Here is a 21,968-nt window from a genome sequence, read left to right on the forward strand (position 1 = left end):
AAAGGCTGCTGCTGCTGCCACAGTGAGAGAGCGGATTTCAGTAAAAACACAGAAGTGAGCAAGCAGCAAACGACTGGAGAGAGCGGAGCCAGAGACCGGCCTGTGGCCTGCCTTGCCTCGAAGAGCCAGAACAGAACCAAACCCCGGTATGGTGCTCAGATCGGGAAGTAAATGTGTTAAAGACTCAACAAAATCACAAAAGTATCTTCCTTTAATCATAATGTGAAAGCGTTTAACTTCAGAACACAAGATTCAAGATTCAAAAATACTTTATTCGGTTAAAAAACAAGATAACCATGAAAGTAGCATGAAAGGTACAATTTACAAGAGGTAGAATGAACTTTTTTAAAAATCACGAAAAAGAAAAGAAAAGCAACAGAATTGAATTCATATATACAATAAAAACGATCAATCTATTTGAATTGATTTACGGCACTTAAAAACTAATTTTAAAAATTCTGCAATTGAGGCAACCATAAAAACAGTTTCCATTTTCTGGCACTCTGTGAATGCTAGGCGGCATCTATATACTTTTAAATCCTTGAGGATAGGGATGATAAGTTTCTTTCGAGGAAGAGTATAAAATTTACAAAAGAATAATATATGTATATCGGATTGTTGGGATACATCATCACATGGACAAAGACATAAATCCTTCGACCAACAATTCATCACGGGAACGATAATGTCCTAAAGACAATATTCAATCTAAAACGGGTCAAAAGATAACGTTCATGATTGGACATGTACAATGAAAGATATGGCTGCAATTTTTCTCCACATAGAATGTCCTGGTGGATGGAAACAGTCTTTTTTCTCGCCTCTTCTATGTGTCTCTTTTCCTTGAGGTACGCCATACACAGATTTTTCAAATCTCTTCTAGGTATATATTCCATTGATTGTGGGTCCTCAAAGTATTGGAGGCAACTTATTTTTTCAAGAAAGTTTCTAACGTAGCCTATCCATTTAAAATCGCTGATAATGTCCAATGCCATAATATCCTCTAAAATAGCCCGATTGACAACACATTCATCATTTGTCCAAACCCTATGCCAAAGGAGGACTGGCTGAATTTTAATGGTATCGGTAACATAAGGTGTTCCCAATTCAGCATGGCATATCATCGTTGCAGTACTTTGGGGTACGGACAGAATGTGGCATAGAAACTTGTTTTCCAAGATCTGAATCGCACTGATGTTTGAATACCCCCATAATCCTGCACCATAGGTAGCTACAGATATACAGGTTGCATTATAAACAGTTAAAATCTCCTTTATGGGTTTTTTACCTAATTTTTTCATAAAGCATTTTAGGGCCATAATAGTCTTAGAAAATAACAAAGATCTAGCATGAATTGCTGTAGTCCATGAGCCACTTTCATGGAACAATATCCCCAGATATGGGAAGGTAGGGGTCCTTTCTAGGGGATTGGAGTTTATAAAGATTGGCTTCACGTGCTTGCTTGTTCTGGACCCACAATACATTGATAAAGTTTTAGAACAATTGATTTTCAAATCTAAACCAAGCATAAAAGTGTTAAAGGCTGTAACCAAAGTTTGTAAAGCCATTGGTGTGCGTGCCATCAAAACAGCATCATCAGCGTACATCAGTGCAGGGACAGGCCTACCTCTCACCATAGGCATGTCTCTGCCCTCCTGTACGAGGTGCTTCTCCATTCCATTTATATATAACAAAAATAGAAAGGGGGCTAAGACGCACCCTTGGCGCACACCCCGACCAATCCCAAATTGTCTGCTGCATTCGCCATTATTCCCATATCTGACACTAGCAGTGGCCCCAGAATAAAGCTCTCTCAGGAAGCATATAATGGCGTTGTCTACCCCCAATTCGGCCATAATTGACCATAATTTAGTGTGTGACACACAGTCAAAAGCTGATGTTAAATCAACAAAAGTGAGGTATAGACGTTGTTTTTTAACCTTTATATACTTCTGTTGCAAGGTGAAAAGGTTCAAACCTTGCTCTATGGTCCCTAAACCCTTTTGGAACCCAAATTGGAAATCACTTAACACCCCATTATCCTCCGCCCAGCTTTGCAATTTAGCTAAAATCACTCTCCCCAAAATTTTTATAGAATAGTCCAATAAGGAAATTGGCCTATAGCAATTAGCCTGTCCCCTTTCTTAAAGATTGGGACTATTACCGATGTAAACCAGGTAGGAATTGGGCTATTTACCAGAGCGGCATTGAAGAGCTGAACCAACAGTGGCCCCCATAATTCGATGTTAGCCTTATAGAGGTCAGCTGGAATACCGTCTGGTCCTGCTGCCTTGCCCCCCTTAGTCGCCTTCAAGCTTGCTGTAACTTCAGGAAGGGTTACAATTAAAGTTCTGGATGTATCTAAATTTAACAACCCCGCATCCTGGTCTGTTTCAGGGGTTAGTTCCACAACCTTATAAAGGGAGGAAAAATGAGCCACCCACTCATCTTCTGAGATGGCAATTTCCATGCGTGCTTTTTGTTCATGTAAAAGGGGGGTATTAATGACCCTCCAAAAAGCAGCCGGATCCTTTGATTTTGAGGCAGCGCATAGGTTGTCCCAAGCCTCCCTTTTTATCGAGGCCTTCCTGTCCTTCAATGCTGAATTATAGACCTTCCTTGCAATTCTAATTAGGATTACGTCCCGTGGTCTTTTATGAATTGCATGTCTGAGCTTTGTCAAGGCTCTAGTGCAATTCTTATCAAACCATTTCCTATTGGGCTTTAGGGAATTTTTCCTTTCAACCCACAAAGCTTCCTTAATTGTACTAGAGATGATATTAAAATGTGTTATTATATCACGGTTCTCTGCGTGTTCATCTAGACAGATCAAGAAACTACTCATGCATTTACTCAATATTTTATGCTGGAAATCATCCGGGACCAGTCTGCTCCATTTAAGGTTGTAGCCATTTTGGGCACCCAACCTCACGTCCTGGACCATTTGGTTCGGACATTCTCTAGTATCGACTACAGCAAATAGGTTCTCCATTATTAATACTTGTGGCAGATGATCACTCAGTGGTAAGTCCATGATGTTTGCTCTGATCAATCTGCTCGCGGAGCTAAGTGTACATAAACTAAAATCAATAATAGATGAGGCACCCCGCCCAACAAAAGTTGGGGCAAATGTCGTTGTATGATGTGCTAACTCATTTGAAAACCCAAAGTTAAAATTAAAAATCATCTCATTTAGTGAGTCGCCTAGTAGGGTATGTTCAAAATGCGTCAAATTGACATCTTGTTCCAGCATTAAACCACAGATACCCTTTTGGCCCTTTTGCAGAGAGTGCAATTAAAATCACCCCCCCATAATAACATAACTTCAACCCTCTTGCTCTTATCAAGTTCGTCTTGCATTTCTAAGGTTAGTGTATCAAGTACGTCCTTAATCATGCTATCTGTACAGTTATTGTAAAAATTAAAAAGAACCACCTTTGGACCCTTCCTTGTATGTATCACTATTTTTTGATAGTAACTAGATCCAGGGGAAAAAGAAATTTTATCGTATACTAGGAGATTAGATATGTATACAATCAACCCCCCCTTGGGTCTCCCATGTACTCCACCCACCGCCGGGGTAAAGTAAGTTTTGTAGCCATTAAGATGTATCGGCGTGGTGGCCCAAGTTTCTTGAAGGGCTAATATTCCCACGTTGGTAATGGCCTCATCCCAGGTTGGATTGGTAATCTTTTGTTTTAACCCAGCCACGTTCCAAAAGAGCACCTTACAGTAATCTTTTCCTACAGGTGAAATATCTAGGGTATCCCCTAGACTTCTGACCAGGCTCCCTTGTATAGACACATCCCCCACCTGTATTTCTGGGGTTTCCTCAGACCCTAGACAACTTATAGAACCCAAGCCCACAGGATTGTTAAACAGCCGGACATCTTCCTTGTTCTTGGGGAGTCAGTCCACTGCTTCCAAGCAATCAAACCGGTTATAACTTCAGAACACTAGAGGGCGCTCCTGTCACGCCCTTGCCTCAGAAACGAAGGTGAATCGCTGCATTGAGTGGCATTTATTAGAAGTCACGGTTTCTAAACTTTGAAGCATTCATTGCACTGATGACGACGGTATTAGTGAACAAAGAGCCCAGTTTCTTGTCGTGTGTGCTCTGTCCAGGGTTTTATAACACATAGACAGCGTTGGATTGGTAACGAGGGACTCGGGCAATGTCCGAAGAGCCGGCGTGCAGTTCCTGCGGTGGGCTGCTTTTTTTTAGCAGTCTGGGGGGACGATTTGTGCTATTTTTGTATTGTTCAATGCTGCCAGCGGCCCAGAGGGTGCCTGAGGGGCCTTTCTGGAGGTAAATGGGCGTCCATTACCTCCCTCTTATTAACGGCAGAGGTGTCACTCCAATTCTCTCGCTGGGCCGGCAAAATAATGTGTGCATATTGAGCGGGGCAGGGGGCCTGAGCTAAAGTGGCCTCACTTGTTTTCAGGTGTTTCACCACTGTAGCTAATCCGTGCATTTTTATTTTAAACACCCTCCTTTTTTTTTAAATAAAATTTCGCTGAAGGAGTGTTTTGCAAGGCAAAATGCAAATGTGGGCCAATTTTTATTTGCGTGCCCAGGCCGATTTTTAATCCCAATCCAACCCTGCACATAGACCTACATTAACGTTTATTAAAACATATACAAGTGGGGTTTTTCAAGAGTGCACATCCTAAACTGCGGTTTTTTAAAGGTATCCTCAAATGTGATGATAAAGGTTAAGGAGACACAGTGAAATAGGGTAATTAATTGCCCAGGGTCACACAGTTTTGTCAAACAGGTAAACCGCTTTTCATTCTAGGTTTCTTGCTTTCATGTCGCACAATTTAGTCTCTAGATGAAGTTGGAGGGGCTTATTGACTGACTTAAGGAGGCGGGTGGCAGAAGCTGCATGGATACTTGACTGAAAGTTCCAAGAAGACCTCTTCCTGAGCCACAGCTCAGCATCTGGCTCCGGCCTTCAGCGTCCGCCACCTCTAGAAAAGTAACTTTAGGCATGTGCAAAAGGCTGACACTTCTTTACAGGACCAGAGGATCGTTTATTTACTGTACTTTAAATGCCTGATTGACACTGCAAATAGTTTAACTACACATGAAACCCTACTTGCAAACCATCAATGACATAGTCAGTTACTTAGAGTAACTGCTCACCCTACACTTACATGGGCTCACAACTCACTCTTCACTAACACAGGCACTCCACTCACCCAATACTCACACCGCTTACCCTTCCCTCTCACCCTCCACTTACACAAGCAGACAGATCACCCAGATCTCACACAGGCACTCTACTCACCCTTCACTCACTACTTTCACCCTGCACTTACACATGCACACCTTTCACCCTCCACTCACAACTCTCACCCACCCTTACAGCGCACACCTTACTTAAGCACTCACACTATTCTCCCTCCACCCACACCATTCACCATCATCCTGCACTTACACAGACGCGCCTCTCACACAGCACACATTAAGTTACCACTCATGAGCATTTGTCTACAGAGGCATCCACAGGATACCTGCTCTTCCCGCAGAACTCGAAATACCTATTCATTTCCATCCACAACTACAGGGCCGGGGTTTGGCCAAAAGTGGAAATCTACTGAGACGTAGGATGGTACGGGAAGGGGGACTGGGCTGAAGCTGGTGTGGGATCAGACGTAAGCTGTGGGTCTGAAACAGGAGGGAAAGGTGATGTGCTACAGAAGTGCAAAGGCTAGAGTAGGGGGAGCAGGCACTATGAGTGGGAGAGTGGAATAGAGTGTGGGCGAACCGGGGCAGTTTGGGAGAATGAACTGAGGCTGAGAGTTGGTGTTGGAGGGGGACCGGCATGATAATTCAGGGTTACAGCTTTTCCTTTCATGTCAGACTCTAGGCGCTGTCCCCTCGCCGCCGGGAAGCTGGCTGTCAGGCAGAAGCAAGCTTTGTTTGCACAACCATCCTCTGAGTCCTCTGCAGAGCGCTCCTTTCCTTGGTCAAAGAGAACTTGGAACTGGTCTTGGAACAATAAGTTGGTCAGCAGACGGGGTGTGGATTATCCATCGGCCTCCCAGAAAGGTTTTTGAGTGCTTCTTCTTTCAAGTATACTCTAGATTGTTCTTCAGACACAGCCTTTGTGTAGATTGATGCTCCTCACAGTAGGTAACTCCTGAGCCTGGAGTACCCACAACAGAGGCAAAAAGGGGCGTGAGCTTTCTGCACCAGGCGCAGATCATGGAGAAGATAAAAAGATGCCTCAACAGTAAGATCCCTTGCACCCTCGGCATTGACTGCAGTCCCACCCTTCACCTCCACCATCTACCAAACATCAGAACTCACTGCAATTAATCTGAAGCTTTCCTCAACAAAGGGGCCTCAATACAGTTCTAATACAGCCTATGTCCCCACTTTGGTCCCTAGATCTCCTTCTAGCTTCATTAACATCAACATTAAACTTCAGCTGTCTGGGAAAACAACCCTGCCTCCATCTTATGCAGAGGAAGAGCCTAGAGGCGTCCAGAATGGAACCCGCGACCCTACATTACTCTGGCTCCCTCCTACACACGGTATGCACCAAAACGGCCACATACATGCACATGCATAACATGCACTAGGGATGTTAGTGCACATATCTCGTACTTTGAAGCGGAACTTTACAAAAGTGGGGCAGGTATGACCTCATTCCAGAGCCACAGCTAACACGCATTGGTGAAGCTAATAAGCCTATCCTTTCTAATGCAAGTGCCAAGCCCTTGGCTTTGCCAATGTCTGTAAAGCATTGTTTAAAAAAATGTGAGGAAAAAAAATCCAATCAACCAGCATTTGTGTAATGCAGCACTGTCATCCCTAGGGGTATCAGGGGTATCAGGGCGCTGTGGATGTGATGTCTCCGTCGAAGAAATGAGGGAAAACAAAAGGTCAGAAAAAGCAGAAATAGGAAATAATCAGCCACGGCCGGCAGTGTGGAAATAATAAAGGGAAGAAGCAAGCAGAAAGAGGAAACATAGGTCAGAAACGAACTGAAAGAGCCAAAATAAAAGTCAGACAGCAGCAGAAAGAGGCAAATTAACAGGCAGAACGAGCAGAGAGGCAAAAAGAGAGGGCAGAATTGGGTAGAAAAACGAGTAGAAAGCAAGCAGAAAAGAAGGCAGAAAATGAGCAGATGAGGCACAAACCTAAGGCAGCAGAGGGTAGTGGATTGCGGGCAAGCTGGACAGGAGAACTGTCGCAGGGGGAGCTGGCATGAGAACCTGCAAACATATCTTACAGTATTACAAAACTTTACATTGAATTCAGTGTTTTCACCCTTTATAAATAGTATGAGTTATTTTTCAAATTCTTTTTCCTCAGGAAACTCTGAACAGAATGTATAAAGAATAGGGAAGTGTCAGAATGCACAGGGAAATGCTTTCCAAGGTCCAATCTATTTCCCATAAGATTCAGCCATTTGCTCCTCTGTGGTAGCCCTGGGAGCCGATGTATGGGCCTCAAGGAGAAGCAGCATGCTAAGTACACCTTCTGTCTCACACACCAGCTGAGGTAGTGCAGCAGATGGCTCTTCCCCCAGCACCAGAAAAGCCTTTGTGTGTCAAAGATTGTGCTTTTATACAATATGTAGAATGCAGGAGATAAAACGGAAACAAGTCTTAAAGTCTGCTTTTTACCATAGTCAAGCAAAAATACCTACTTCTGTGCTTTTACAGACAGCATGGGAAGGGTTGGGAGCAACACAGCGCAGGGAGGGGCTTGAGGGCGGGCAAGCGCTACACGGGGGAGAGAGGTAAAAAACACATGAGGGTGCTGAATGAAAAATAAAAAAGAGGTTATCTGAATGTGATCAGTGCAGGGATACAAGTGAGCCAATCAAAAGTATTGTAAAGAGGTCATGCACAAGGGGAGGCACAAACACAAGAAGAGGAAGGCTAGCCATCAAATCAGAAGTAACCAAAGGAGAGTGACAGTAGAGCCAACCAATGTTAAGCAATGGTCCATATGTAAGGCCACTGTAGGTTCACAATAGGTCTTTTGCAATCAGAAAGCTTACGCTCTCGTAGGCTCTACTTAGAAAGGTCCGGTCATGACTATGGATTAAAAAAAATACAGTACGCTGCCATCACTGCTCTACCTTCTAAACCTGTAACAGGGACGGCAGTCCACTGTCAGCAAACGACGGCATGCGTGTTCACCCATCAGGTCTCAGGATAGATCCGGGGTCCCATTCAAGGCAAAGGACAGGCATTGCCTTCGCGCACATGTTCTCCTAGATTAGCTTGAGCTGAGATACAAGATACTCCCAGTCCGGCACTCAGGGCAGGGAAGCACGACTGGACACCTTGTAGGGCACATTCCCTTTTCACAGCATGTTTAGACAATATTTTATGATTCCTGAATTAGTTTGTTTTTTCTCATGGTATTTTCACTCCATACATGTTTAGGGGACTCCTGTAAATCTGATGTTTTATGGTTACCAAACAACTGCATATTTGTGTCTCAAAGTCTAATCTCTTGTCTAAATATATATTATTTCCAATCCTTGCTCGTGTTTACACAGTGACACATGCATGAGTTGTGACCTGCAAGCAGCACAGTAGAGTACAGCAGCCAGTCAATGGGGAGCATTTTTTCTTTTCTTCTGAAGAACAACCTGAGAGGAGGCAGTGAAGAGAGCTGACTGGAGCCAGGAAAGCTAAGTAGCAACAAGACCTGATGCCTGATGTCTGCCTTGTCTCAGGGAGACCTGCCTATGTCCTGGAGACCTGAGAGTGACCACGAGCCCTCGTCCTGGGACTTACAGGGAGAGCTGTTCAGGGCTCTGTAGACCTGATGAGGGGTCTCAAGGTCACAAACAGCCCCCCTAGAACAACTCAGAGGAAAAAAAGGTTATTAATAATAATATTAATACTAATAATGCCATTTGTAGAGCACATGACTGCTTCTCATGAAGTGTCCCAGAGCTGGGAGGCTGAATAAGATAAAGAGTGAAACACTGACAAGAGTTCTTAGGTGGATACAAAACCCCAAGTTTTCATTTTTTTCTGAAGAAAACACTAGCCAGAATATTGTACATCACAGTGCCTTAGAACACCCTGATTTCCAGGCAGCACACACGGAAGGCCTGTCGCTGCTGGCTTTTACTCTTTGCAAGGCACAATTTAATTACTTCTTCGCACCAGTTTTAGTCTTTCTAAATCCCTTCTCACAGCTCAACCACAATTCCCGGAACCCAGTTGCACCCTACGATAGAACATGAAAGCAATTACAGTGACTCACCCATAACGGCCTAACCACAGAAGACTTCATCAGTGCATCAAACACTGGTACATCACATTTTGCAATGCAGGGCGCGCTACGAAATTCGTTTTATTAATTAAATTGTTTACTTACCTTCAATTATCCATTCTCCGGTTTTTAGCACCCCCCACCCTGCCCCTCCCCCGCCCCGCCTCTCCGCCCCACCGAAACTCCCTCCACGGGCCGTGGCTGTCTGCGGATGATACACAAATCATACTTGAGTATAAAATCCCACCTGCATTTGGCACATACCCAACTGGACAATGCGTCAAGCGGTCAAATGATGGACGATATCGAACGATAGCAAAATAAACATGACACAAATCGAAACAATTATATGTGGCACACATATCAAACTCCATCCATGAACATTATGGCCTCAGCAACCAGACCCACAGCCAAGCAACCCCGCCCAAGTGAGGAATCTAATGGAAATCATGGACTCCAGTCTGTCGGTCACAATTAGATATGGTTTGTTCAATGTGCGTAAACTGCAGTCTGCCACTTCTTTCCCTCATATTGGCTATAGAGATAGCTCCGCCCCCATTGCTTGAAATGCATGTCCCACTGTCTCACTCCACTTCCTGGAAGTGTTAGTCACTCCTCCCCCCCCCGCACATCTCTCAGATCTGGTGCACAAGACCTGGCTTGACTCTTGGGTCAGTAGCACTGGCTTGACTCTCGGATCACTAGTGGCAGGCACACAACCAGCTTGACTCTTGGTTCACAAGCACTGGCTTGACTCTTGGTTCACTAGTGGCTGGTGCACAAGAACTGGCTTGACTCTTGGTTCACTAGTGGCTGATGCACAAAAACTGGCTTGACTCTTGGTACACTAGTGGCTGGTGCACAAGAATTGACTTGACTCTTGGATCACTAGTGGCAGGCACACAACCAGCTTGACTCTTGGTTCACAAGCACTGGCTTAACTCTTGGTTCACCAGTGGCTGGTGCACAAGAACTGGCTTGACTCTTGGTACACTAGTGGCTGGTGCACAAGAACTGGCTTGACTCTTGGTTCACTAGTGGCAGGCACACAACCAGCTTGACTCTTGGTTCACAAGCACTGGCTTGACTCTTGGTTCACCAGTGGCTGGTGCACAAGAACTGGCTTGACTCTTGGTACACTAGTGGCTGGTGCACAAGAACTGGCTTGACTCTTGGTTCACTAGTGGCAGGCACACAACCAGCTTGACTCTTGGTTCACAAGCACTGGCTTGACTCTTTGTTCACCAGTGGCTGGTGCACAAGAACTGGCTTGACTCTTGGTACACTAGTGGCTGGTGCACAAGAACTGGCTTGACTCTTGGTTCACTAGTGGCAGGCACACAACCAGCTTGACTCTTGGTTCACAAGCACTGGCTTGACTCTTAGTTCACCAGTGGCTGGTGCACAAGAACTGGCTTGACTCTTGGTACACTAGTGGCTGGTGCACAAGAACTGGCTTGACTCTTGGTTCACTAGTGGCAGGCACACAACCAGCTTGACTCTTGGTTCACAAGCACTGGCTTGACTCTTGGTTCACCAGTGGCTGGTGCACAGAACTGTCTTGACTCTCGGATCACTAGTGGCTGGTGCACAAGAACTGGCTTGACTCTCGGATCACTAGTGGCTGGTGCACAAGACCTGGCTTGACTCTCGGATCACTAGTGCATTGCAGCCAGTGCGCGGGCCTGGGTGGGGCAGGATTGTTTCTAAATTCATATTACAAACAGTTAATTAATACCTCTTGGTGCAGTAATATAATCTGACCTTATCAAGTGAAGCGCTTCTGCAAGCTAAATAACTACACTTTAAACTTTGAAGAGAGTAAGGGGCTGATTACGAGTTTAGCGAACCCATTTCGGAGGTGCTGTGGTGGTCAGGGACTGCCATACCAGCGGTCCGACCACCTTATTACTAGTACGGCGGTCGGAGTGCTTTGGGACTGCCACAACTGCCAGGGATCTGCGAACCCTGGCGGTGGCGCAGTGGTCTGGGGAAGCATTATGCACGGCATTGGCACTGCAGCACCGCCATGCACATTACGAGCTTAACCAACGCCAGCCTTTTCATGGCAGTGAGCCGGCCATGAAAAGGCTGGTGGGAGGTAAACAATCTGGCCCTGTTGCCCCTGTGCAAGGGGATTCATGTAGGGGGGCTTGAATGCACCCCATTTACTGCATGGCATGGACTGCACAGTCCATGTCGTGCAGGAACAGCCTTGGGCGCTTCCATTACGGGCCTTTTCAATAGGCACCGCAATGGGACCACTGCATCGCAATCCCGCCAGACGATGAGGAAACTCGTAGTCTTGCGGGTGGGTGACTTTGGTGATCTGGGAGTGGGGCTCTGGCGTGGCAGCCCCCTCCCAGCCCACCAAAGTCGTAATCAGTCCCTTTATCATACATTTACATATTTGTGGCTCGATGTAGGCTCCAAACATGTCCATTTCCCGTCTCATTCACGGGCTCTTAGTGCCAAGCCAAACACTTGACTCGGCTATGGTTCGGTTCTCCCTTATCTTGGGTTGCCTCGCCCACCTATAGACTGACCTCTGGAGTACTTCCGGAATCAACATACACCGCACCAGGTACTGTTGTGTTTGCACTCACCTCCTGGTGCACGCGCCACCCAACTATGCCAACTAGGCACATTTCCTGTTATAATGAGTTCATCGTAAAATAGCTCATATGGTTCCGCGATTTCTGAAGACTTGCGGATTAGAAAGTGGTGACAAAGCATCAGCTTGTCCTTCAATCAATCATCCTGCCAAGGTCGACATGTGTTTCAAGAGATGGGTAAAACTTTAGTTCCAAGTCACACTTCAGTGTGCGGTGCCCGCGCTCATTTTCATTTTTCATTTAAGAATCTTTATTCGGTGATTAAAAAACACCATAAAAGCACAAACATATATACATTAATAAAAGGTTATTAAACATTGATCAAGATCCTTGTACATAGTCAGCATAGGTAAAAAAAATGTCAATATACAAATCCTTAAGCATACAATAGATGATCCAGATTCTTTCATACCTAACCCCTGGTCATCCTTAATCGGACCGCAACCTTAATAAAATTCATGATACAACACAGGGTAAGGGGATCGGAGGCTTTTTGCAAAAAGACCAGCGCATCCCTAGCATGTTCCTGATGGGCATTTTTTAAAATATTTACAAGAAAACTGCGCCTGGGCATAGAAAAGAAGGGACAGAGCAAAACAAAGTGAAGGGAGTCCTGCGGAGACCTGTTGTCGCAGCCGCAGGGTCCCTTCTGCTCAATTGATGTAGAGAAACCTGCTGGGGATGCCAACATAAAGGGAAGTAGATTCAGTCTAAAACGGCACATAAGAAATCTATCCTGTGCATTGTGCATGAGATACAGATAAGGCTCCATACCCTCCACACTCTTCACCAGATTATGCGCCCTCACAGTCTTTTTGAGTGTTTCTGCCTCAGCTCTGTAATGGATTTTCCGCTCTAGGAAAATTTCCCCTACTTGTTTCTTATGCTGGGCTAAAATTGTTGTGGGGTTCGTGAAGAGGTTACCAAAACCTAGATCTTCGAGGGTATTTTTCACATATTTGAGCCAAGGGATACGCATACAATTGGTCCTATCCAAGCAGTCCAATAAAATTTCTCTGCTTAGATGCGCCTCTGGGTTAGCCCATATTTTTAACCAAGCCACAATTGGCCTAAATTTTAACAGGTCATCCAGGTATGGCCTCCCTAGCTCCCTGTGGGCTATAAATCCAGCGGTGCTGGGTGGTACCCTCAGGATAGATTTCAAATATTTGTTTTCTTCCTGTTGAATTCTAGTGGTGTTCACAAAGCCCCATACTTCTGCCCCGTAGATTACTTTGGAGCATGATACGGAGCAATACAAATTCACCACCTGTTCCGGGCTCCATCTACCTAACCTCCTGCCGTATCCTGCTATTGCCCCGTTTGAGGCAATCATTTTGCAACAACGTTCCGTCACCAAGGAGTTAAACTGTAAAGCACCATCAAAAGTCACTCCGAGATAAGTGAACGTTTTGACCTCCTCTAAAATATGGGTACCTATTGTATAAATAAATCTAGAGGAAGGTTTTTTGCCAGCCAGGAGTACATAAGATTTACCCAGGTTGACAGATAGATCCAGGGTGCTCATAAAATTAACAAACCCATCAATCAGGATTTGTAGACTGCGTGGGGTGCGCGCGAGCAGAACCGCGTCGTCCGCGTAAAGCAAGACAGGGATGTGCCTCTGCCCCACCCTGGGGGAGTCTGCCTTTAAACCCAAAAGAAACTGCTCCAAATTGTTAATGTAGAGGGAAAACAAAAAAGGGGCAAGGATGCAACCTTGTCTGACTCCACTCTTACATGGAAAGGGGTCAGACAAACCTCCCTCCCTGTTAAACCGAACCCTGGCCGTGGTATCGCTATGTAATTCCCTTAGTATGGAGATTAAACCACTATCAATCCCCATACTTGACATCATGTCCCATAGCTTTCCTCTGTTGACGTGGTCAAATGCTGCTGCCAAATCCATGAAACCCATGTAAATAGGTTCATCACTTGCCAAAGTGTATTTGGCAGTCAGCATATAAAGGTTCAGGCATTGGTCGCTGGTAGACCTCCCTGTCCTAAACCCGTATTGAGTGTCCGAGAAGGTGTTATTCTCATCGGTCCACTCGGACAGTCTATTGAGGATTGCCCTACCCAAAAGTTTGGCCGATACGTCAATCAGGGAAATCGGCCGATAGCACTTAGGGTCGTCCCTGTTGCCCTTTTTAAAAATTGGCACAATAATTGCTTTTGACCAAGATGGTGGCAGGTCACAAGAGATGGCAGTATTTATGACCCTGGTCATCAGAGGGGCCCATAAATCTATGTTACTGAGAAATAGGTCAGGGGGGATCCCATCCGGACCCGGAGCTTTATTTTTAGTCAGACCCTCCATCCCTACAGTGATCTCTTTAAGAGTAAATACTACCGGAGAAACCTGATTTAAGGCTACCGGTTGCTCTACAGAGGGACCGGACTCATAATTATATAAACCTCTGAAATGTGCGGTCCACTGTTCCGGAAGGATATTAGCCCCTATGTCCGGAGAATCTTTTTCTTGAAAAGTCGGTCTGTTAATAATTCTCCAGAAGCCCTCCAGATCCTTTCTTTCCCCTGCCTCTCTTAGGTCTGCCCAAGCTTCTGCCTGCAGGGCAAGTTTCCTCCTTTTAGTTTCTTTATTATATTTCTCTCTACATGCCCTAATTTTTTGGGGGTCCCTCGGTTTTAGCTTTAGGCAGCATTTCAACTCCCTTAGTGCCTTAGAGCAATCTTTGTCAAACCACCGCGGATTGACCGGGTTACGAGGGGGCGCACTGGACTTAAGTAGGCCATCAATCAGGTTAGCAATCTGCTCGAATGCTTCCAGTAACCTTGGTCCCTGGACTTCCAAGTCTAGACAATCGTTAATGGCCGGTAGGCCCTTTTCACCCAGGGTTTTGAAAAACTTTGCCCCATCTATTTTGGACCATTTCAATCGCCTACCTTGGTCTGTAACCCTCTCCTCAATTATACCACGGGGTCTAGTTCCAACACCCACCCTGTATAAGAGCACCAAAACGAGAGGATTGTGGTCGCTAAAACTGCTCCATTCTATCCCTGCCCCAACTATTTTGTTTATCAGGGATCTTGAGGCCAGAATATAATCTATAATGGATGAGCAGCCCCTGCCCTTAAAAGTCGGAGGAAGTGTGCCATCCAACTGTGGGTCAATCATGGTAATAGTGTGTTCTAAGTCATACTTCAGCCGAAGTAGACCCAGAGCCGACCCAGTGGGTGTGTGAGAGAAATGCGGGCCCTTTTCCAATGGGCATTGTGACCAATCTGAGTTTGCCGTGACCAATGCCAGACAGAGATGGCAGTTAAAATCTCCCATTAATAGCAGCCCATAAGACTGCCCCTTATTTTGGGATGTTATTTCTTGTTCCAGCCTCTGGTCTAATTCAGCTAGTAGCTGGGTTTGGGTGTTTGCTAACACAGTGTTATAGATGTTAAAAATAGAAAGTCTTAGCCCCTTTCCACGGAACCGAGCTACCTGGATCCCATGCGAGTTCCAGTCTGGAGAAGACCAGGTACCTGGGAGGTCTAAATCTATGTAAATGGACAACCCGCCCATTGCTCTCCCGGATCTAGATTTTTGGGCAGGAACAAAAAAGCACTTGTATCCCTGTAGGTGGTAATTGCTCACCAGGGCCCATGTCTCCTGAAGACATATAACATGAAATTTCCTAATGAAATCGACCCATTCTTTATTGGTGAATTTACCCGCTATCCCCGCTACATTCCAGGAAATTAATCGCATTCCCTCCCCCCTCTCTTCTGAACCCTCCTGGGGGTTTGAAACAATCTCCTGCGTTGGCCCCTGCATAGCCAGCCCATATCCCCCTCCTGTACATTCTGTGGCTATAACCTTGGATTCAATGCGCCCTGGTTTCCCAACACCAATCATTACAGTTTGCTGAACATAAGAGCTACCCCCTCCCAACACATCCACCAGGACACTCTTTTCCCTATGACCCTGGGGGGCATTGTCCATCTGTCAATCCACCCCCTCTAAATCATTCAGACAATTGAACCGATTATAGATGTGAATAGGTGGTTCTGGTCGGCCAAATGAAAGTCTGTAGTTAGAATCCTGGTGTCTCCCCCTCCTGCCCGCCCTCTCCCAGTTGTTTTGCATTTGTGGCGGCTTCAGTGGGACTGGAGTGATAGGGAAGAAGAAAGACACCCGAAGGGTTTGAATAGTGGATTCCCTAGATCTATTTTTCCCTTGACATATAAAGGACACTGTGTCTGTGTCCCTAAAACTCGCAAGTATACAGTCCCCAATAATGGATTTTTGGGTTCTTCCCACCCATGGCACCCTTCTTACCATTATAATTTCATTATTGAGGTGTAACGGGAGGGGTCTATTTATGTTGAGCCACTTAATGACCCTACTTTTCAGGGCACAAAAATCCTCAGTTTCACCTACTTCGAGTGGGGGAACACCTGCCAAGACTACAGTAAAGTCATTGGTCTCAGGGGGTAGGTTGGGCCTACGTGGTCTCGGCGGAAGTTTCATTAAGGGGATCATTGTGGTGCTGTCTGCCTGCTGTGCCGAATTGGCTGGGCCTGACGGGGGAATAGGGATGTTAAAATTAGGGGGCCTAGTTGATACAGGGTTATTTTGCAAGGCCACCGTATTTGCGGCTTGTGAGGGGACTGTATTTGCAGCCCTATTTACGGGCTGATGGGGGGCTGAAGTAATGGGAGTAGGTTCTGAGTTCTTTTTCTGATGATCAGCCGGGATTTTCAGACTACCTAATGTGGTCTCCAGTATGGTTAGTCTGATCTCGATCTTTTTTATACTCTCGCTAATCGGTAATAATAGAGACCTTAGCAAGAATTCCAGGTTCCCAAGCGGCACAACAGAGAGGGGAAGATTGGCAATATTAGTTCCCACGTTTATTGTTGAAGTGGGCGCTAAATTATGTTGGGCAGTAGATTTGGGGTGTGGGTCAACCGGTAACTTTGATACTAGCACAGGGGGTTTGATGGAAGACTTCCCAAAGTCCAAGCGCGAGTTTTTTGGTTTATTCCTTCCCTGCACACCCTTCGACTTTCTTCTACGTTTATTAGGGGGAGGCCCAAGTACTCCTTGCGCAATGGCAGGTGTGGATTGAACTTTACTAGCCTTTGGGCCTAGGGGTGCTTGGGAAACTAAATCAATGGTCACCCTAGTGGGGCTGGGACTGGGAACTGGGGCTATACTCATCGCTTCAACTGGAGGCGTGTTCATACATCCCCTCAACAGAAGTGGAACATCGTCTGTAAAAGACAGCTCCTCCCTGGGCATAATGGATTGATCTCCAAGGGGGGTGTTTTTCAAGTTGTCTATGGAGCGTCTCCTTTCAGCCCTTAATCGAGACAAGTTACACTCTTTATCCCCCTCCCCCACCCCTCGCGTGAAATAATTCTCAAGGGTTCTGCTTTTACCTCCTCCCGGCTTTAGTGGGGTACTCTCCTTTGCAGGAGACGGCATTATCCAAGTACAAAGTTATGTTCGTCTGGGGATTATAACCAGAAGTATATCCAGGAATCCAATACACCAACTAAGGGGGGTGGGCCCAGCCCGGCCTCCTGCGGCCCCGGACGGCCACAGACGGTCCCGCCCTTGTCCCGGGCTTCTCCCGGCGCCCTCCCGCGCGCTCCTGCGCAGCGGGTTTGGCCTGGGTGTTATTAGATGACTGACGTAAAGGGGGAGGAGCCTGCAGGGAGAGCTGGCCAGGTGGTGTGGGTTAGGGCGGGCGGGCGCTCCTGGGACAGGTAGTCCTGCGCCTCCCCGCCTGCTTGCAGCCCTGCAGTGTCTTGGAGCTTCAGGTCGCTCCACGCCCAAAGATGCAAAAACGTTTCCCTTTCGCCTCACACGCGACCCGGGACCCGCGCAGCGGGTACCGCTAGCTGAAGATGAAAATGCTGGGTTGATCACACAGAGACCAGGCTGCTTCCTGCGCTAATTCAGCCGCCTCCGAGGTAAAGGTAATGCTGGTGGTTCACCAAGAGTCCCACCAGTGAACCGGTGCAGCTCGCTTTTCCGTCGGTGAGAAGGGGGAGGAGCCTGCAGGGAGAGCTGGCCAGGTGGTGTGGGTTAGGGCGGGCGGGCGCTCCTGGGACAGGTAGTCCTGCGCCTCCCCGCCTGCTCGCAGCCCTGCAGTGTCTTGGAGCTTCAGGTCGCTCCACGCCCAAAGATGCAAAAACGTTTCCCTTTCGCCTCACACGCGACGCGGGACCCGCGCAGCGGGTACCGCTAGCTGAAGATGAAAATGCTGGGTTGATCACACAGAGACCAGGCTGCTTCCTGCGCTAATTCAGCCGCCTCCGAGGTAAAGGTAATGCTGGTGGTTCACCAAGAGTCCCACCAGTGAACCGGTGCAGCTCGCTTTTCCGTCGGTGAGAAGGGGGAGGAGCCTGCAGGGAGAGCTGGCCAGGTGGTGTGGGTTAGGGCGGGCGGGCGCTCCTGGGACAGGTAGTCCTGCGCCTCCCCGCCTGCTCGCAGCCCTGCAGTGTCTTGGAGCTTCAGGTCGCTCCACGCCCAAAGATGCAAAAACTTTTCCCTTTCGCCTCACACGCGACGCGGGACCCGCGCAGCGGGTACCGCTAGCTGAAGATGAAAATGCTGGGTTGATCACACAGAGACCAGGCTGCTTCCTGCGCTAATTCAGCCGCCTCCGAGGTAAAGGTAATGCTGGTGGTTCACCAAGAGTCCCCGCGCTCATTATTATGAGACTGTGGGGCATATTAGCAAGAACCTCGTTAAAATTATCACTGAAAACGGCAATAATGGGCTAGCTAATATGCGTCATAGAATTCCAATAGAAGCGCAGGTTAGACGTCCTACACATCCAACCCGGGCTTCTATTGGAATTCTATAACGCATATTAGCAAGCCCATTATCGCCGTTTCCTGCAGCTAAAACGGCGATAATTTTAACGAGGTTCTTGCTAATATGCCTCTCTGAGTCTTGACTGAAAAGACCCACCCTGGTGCCAAGTGTTAATTAAATGAGGCTCACGCTCGCGTCGGAAATAAAAAAGTGTCAGTTCCAGGCAAACATCAAAATAGAAATGGTGGTTTACTTAGACGGTCTCGGGAAGTTTCATGGATAATCGATAAGCAAAACAACTGTACTTGCCGGATCTAAAATAATATTCACTTATTTACAGAAATATACCAAGAGACATCAAACTGCAGACGTGGGTTTGTCATATTTGAAATAATAATCAATCGTTTTCTCCAATATCGAAATACATACAAAACGTGATATCACCATTGCGGGGTCACCCTGAAGCTTCGTCCATTTAATTATGTACATTATGCGTCACAAGCATACATGATCGACGTCATAGCGCATCCCTCTTACCACAGACTCCTGTCCGGGCTCTGCGGGGGTCTCCTCCCTCGGCGGAGATGACAGCAGGAGGCACGTGACGTCACCCCGTCCTTCACCCGGAGCACTTCAGCCACCAGAGGCACAGAAGGGAGGAGCGAGTCACCCCCTTCCAGCCCCCCCTCACTGCTCTTTCTCCCCCACCTGCCTCTTCTCCACCTTTCTTCCTTTCACCCCCACTCATCTTCACACTCCCCCTTTTCTCTCTTCCACAGTCCCTTCTCACCCTTCCTTCTCGCCCTCGCGTCTCTCAGACCTCTACTTTTAGCCTCTTGTCGCCCTCGCCCCCACCTCCCCCCCTCTTTCTCTTGCCTCCCCTCTCCCTCACAAACCATGCTCCTCGAGGCCCTTTTCTGGGGGGTGATCGCCCACGGCGAGCGGAGATCACGGGTCGTGCCCACCGGGTCTGCTCTGGAGGGCGGAATGCACCTTCCTCGACAGCCCGTTCCTTATTGTTTCTTTGTTTGCGAAACCTGCTCAGTCTGCTCGGTTTCTTGTTGTGACATATTCACATTTTCAGAATACCTCAGCAAAACCACTGAGCTACTTTCTGTTTCTTTCTTTTTTTTTTTTTTTTATTTAGAATTTTTTTTATTGGTATACAAAAGAAGGTCGTACAAAAATATATATATACAGATTTCTAATGAGCCACTTGAAAATGTTTGTTGTGCCCTAGTTAACTTCACCATAGTTCTACTCCTCATAGTGAGGGATGTGATCACATCCGGTGAAACAGCCCGAGTCAGGAGGTGACAAACCACAGCCCCCTTAGGCAGCCACCGAAGAGGTCCCCAACAGGGCAAAAGTAAAAAAAAACAAGCATTTGCAATGCAAGCGGTCTCGCCTTTGGGGCCTTATACGTTTTTAGCTATGCAGCACATTATCTTGGGTCCTACAACATCTACTGCTAACGTGTACGTTTTTTTTTGTTGCAGTTTTATATAGTGCGAATTAGACTATAAGGTCCTGGAGCACTGAACAGGAGCACCAGTTACATTACACAAGGAAACATAGGTATATTATAGAACTGCATTGAGAAGTACTTATTTCAAGTGTTATTTTTGTATAAGTGGTAGTCTGAATTTAAATATCTGGAAGTGCCACACTGTTGTGTTGTTTGAATGCCTGCATCTGGGCTGGTTGGGCTTCCGTACTTGATGGGGGAGGTGCTGTTTTTGCATGTTCCACCTGTGGCAGCAAAGCACACATTCCGGCCACTGGGTGTCCATCGCCATCTAAGGGAAGTCGGGAGGTGGGGGGAGATTGCAGAGTGACCCATATGTAAATGTAAATGTAGTTGAGCTTATATAGCGCACAGCTACCCGCAGTGGGTTTCCCGGCGCTTGCTTAGGGAACCCGTCCTGATATTCCCCTGTGAGATAGCAGGGTATCCACAAGGTGAAAGTCAGGCATCCCGCCGCGAGGGGCCGTTGTGGAGATTAAGCAAGCTATTGCCCAGAGTCGCAGAGTGTGAACCCGTGAGTCGAGGAGGCACCGGGGCGAGAATTATCGAGTCCGTGGAATTTTTAGCCCAAGACCCGCAGAGGCGGGGAATTGAACCCTGGTCCAGGACCGATCTCAGCTTCCGGGTCTGCTGCCTCTAACCCCTGAGCCACACTTCTCCACTTCGCCATATCAGTTTGGTAGGGGGAAAAGGGGGAGCGTTGTGCTCCGCTGCCATTTTGGGCAGGAAGGAAGGGTGATTTGATGAAGGACGTGGGTATGGTGACATAGGCGTCACATGTGCTAGGTTGCCATGGGGTTGGGCCGCATGACGGAAATAGTCGCGAATTTGAAAGGGTGCTTTATAAACACAGACATCACAGTCACAGTGGTATACATCACAGCTCTCCAGGTGGCGATGCTTTACGTGTTCCTCTCTGGACAGCCATGTCTCTGAAGCAGTGTGGGATCATGCTAAACAAAAGTCACCTAGAAGGACAGTGACGGCAGCATAACCCTCCCTAATCTTATCAGCAACTACATCCCCTTACGTGGCCTAGTCGGCTTTTCCCACAATGTACAGCCAAGTAGCCTAATGCGATGCCTGGTTCCCGGGACAGAAACAGTCAATTTATAGCGATGATCGAGACTTCCGCAGTCCCACAGTGGTGGCGTCCTGAGGGCCCCTAAGGATAGGGGAGCTTTGCAAACATAAAGGAACATCAGCTGCTGCTATTTAGGATTCAGAGAACTTAGGACAGCCTTTTACCTTTAGTGTGGACATGGTTAAAATATGAGTAAATATTTTGATGGTCTATTGTATATTTTCCTCATATTCACCTTATGAGTTTGTGAGGAAAAAGCATGTCATAAATAAACCATCTCAGCCATTAGGAGTCTGGGAGGAGTTGTGACGGCTTTGGATTTCTCCCATGCCTTTTGAACAGTGGTGTTGTTTGTTGTTGATGGTGCACTTTTATTGGAGGGGGTGGGGTTTACTGGGTGGACGTTTGGACTTGTGCTCAGGGACGTGCAGGTCTCTCAGTAAGCACTTTGCAGCTGGCTACATGCTCAACGGGTGACAATAGATGGGACAGCATGTTGCTCCCCTGTCAAATGAGTTTTTCTGTTTCTCAGTGAGTGCCATAGGGGAACCAGGCAGAAGGTTCAGTCTCCCAGCAAAACATGACAGGGGGAGCTGGGTGAGGTCAAAGAGAGTATGAACGGGGTCAGCTTGAGGGCCACAGTCTCCTTTGGGTCAGTTTTTCCTAACTGGCCTCTCAAATGAAGCTGAAGAATT

At 47.0% G+C, this 21,968-nt stretch overlaps 1 protein-coding gene across 2 annotated transcripts in view; it reads right to left on the reverse strand.

Moving 5' to 3' along the window:
• Positions 1-19,679, reverse strand: part of LOC144770825 (C-type lectin domain family 2 member B-like) — a 337,598-nt gene extending 317,919 nt beyond the window's left edge. The window contains exon 1 of one of the 2 annotated variants that reach the window (XM_078655599.1): positions 19,199-19,679. The gene's annotated coding sequence lies outside the window, so the exon portion shown is untranslated. The remainder of the gene's footprint in view (positions 1-19,198) is intronic. The other variant, XM_078655598.1, reaches the window with a different exon arrangement.
• Between the last annotated feature and the right edge of the window lie 2,289 nt (positions 19,680-21,968).

Source organism: Lissotriton helveticus, chromosome 7, assembly GCF_964261635.1.
Source record: "Lissotriton helveticus chromosome 7, aLisHel1.1, whole genome shotgun sequence".
NCBI lineage: Eukaryota > Metazoa > Chordata > Amphibia > Caudata > Salamandridae > Lissotriton > Lissotriton helveticus.